The 981-nt window shown below is 36.0% G+C and overlaps 1 protein-coding gene across 1 annotated transcript in view; it reads right to left on the bottom strand.

The window, feature by feature from the left end:
* The window catches only part of Kiaa0368 (KIAA0368 ortholog), a 143892-nt gene that overhangs the window by 127367 nt on the left and 15544 nt on the right, over positions 1-981 (bottom strand). The window lies entirely within an intron of this gene.

Genomic DNA, 981 nt, shown 5'->3' with positions numbered 1-981 from the left:
AACTCGAGGACTGTATTTGTGACTAATTGTATAACAGGTTATTTTAGTTTCTGTTCTGTGGAAAGTGTAAAGCATTCCAACAAAGGGTTTTAATGTAGACCTTTTTTTGTACCCATGCTGTTGATTGCTAAATGTAATAGTCTGATCATGATGCTGAATAAATGTGTCTTTTAAAAAAAAAAAATTTGACAGACAATACCTATTCCATGTTATGTCTAAGGCATTTGATATTCAGACAGATATCAAGTTCAACAGGCTATGTTCTAGAGTAATAATATTATTAAGCTTCTCTTCTGGAGGGTTAACAACTTATATTTGCAGACAAAAAAAATAGAGAAAAAGAAGACCTACAAGGTTAGCCAACATTTTGGCCCTAGCCCTTCAAGGTCAGTGAGGTCTCAGGACATAAGAGAACCTGTACTGTAACTCAGTGCTGTCCCAAATTTTCTGTTCAAGGCGATTATGGGGCCACAGAGAAAAGTGATTGATGATGTAGAGTGTGCCTAAAGAGAGTCACCTAGAGAGAAAACATTCTTTCAGACTTTCACAGAGAGCAAATTCGTCAAGCAATGGCTGTGACTCATCCACATGGCTGACAATGACAAAAGATCTACAAACTGCTGTACAAGGTTTCAGGGTAATTCCTGAGGGGTTCTGACTGACCTTGTCAGATATAAAAGTTACATTTTTTGTTATATAGGTCTTGCTTTATCTTGGTCTTAACCATGCAGCAGAAAAGTATAAAAACAAGGTATAAAAAGTAAAGCCATATTAATATGCTGAGCTGTAAAAGGCTCAAGTCAACAACTTCTGACATTGCCTGTCATGCATATAACCCACTAATTTTATAGACTACTGAACTATATTGAATTACTCTGCTGAATTCATGCACCTACAATATACAAATGGCAAAGGAATATCCATCTCTGAGAAAACTAAACAAAAAAGGGGGATTAAATGAAGGACAATTTTGTAGTGGGA

This window comes from Octodon degus, unplaced genomic scaffold (assembly GCF_000260255.1).
Source record: "Octodon degus isolate 3935 unplaced genomic scaffold, OctDeg1.0 scaffold00297, whole genome shotgun sequence".
Taxonomy (NCBI): Eukaryota; Metazoa; Chordata; class Mammalia; order Rodentia; family Octodontidae; genus Octodon; species Octodon degus.
The sequence above is the reverse complement of the archived record's forward strand: the minus strand, read 5'-3'. Positions and strand labels throughout refer to the sequence as shown.